We start from the raw sequence: 459 nt of genomic DNA on the forward strand, positions 1-459 counted from the left end.
TGGTATTTGTTGCTTAAAATCAAAGCTGTAAGATTTGGTTAGCCTTTTGAGTTTGCTATTGTCTCAAATTTTATCAAATGTTTTCAAGGTAGGATGACAATCTAAGGTACTTATTATGTGAGTTATATATGCACAACTTCTTCCTAGAAGATCAGAGGGACGAAAATCCTAGCCCTTTTATAGGGGATGTGCAATTTCAGGCCTTCATTTCCTTCACCAAGAACCAGATCAAGTGGTCAAAATATCATAATATATTTTAGAAGAGGGAAAAAAGCCTTGACCTTTGGATCAGAGGTGAGCCCAAGAGTCCTTGCGCACCCTTATTAAACATAAGAAATTCATGGAACAATCTAATGGCATTCCTGCTATTGCTCCTATCTATAATGAGGTTCTCCATAGTGGTCTAGAATATTTTGAAGAGATTAAAGATAAAGCCCTTGATGCGGCCAAACATAGATG

This window comes from Pinus tabuliformis, chromosome X, assembly GCF_031772625.1.
Source record: "Pinus tabuliformis cultivar Carrire ecotype Pingquan chromosome X, CPIR1, whole genome shotgun sequence".
In the NCBI taxonomy this organism is placed as follows: domain Eukaryota; kingdom Viridiplantae; phylum Streptophyta; class Pinopsida; order Pinales; family Pinaceae; genus Pinus; species Pinus tabuliformis.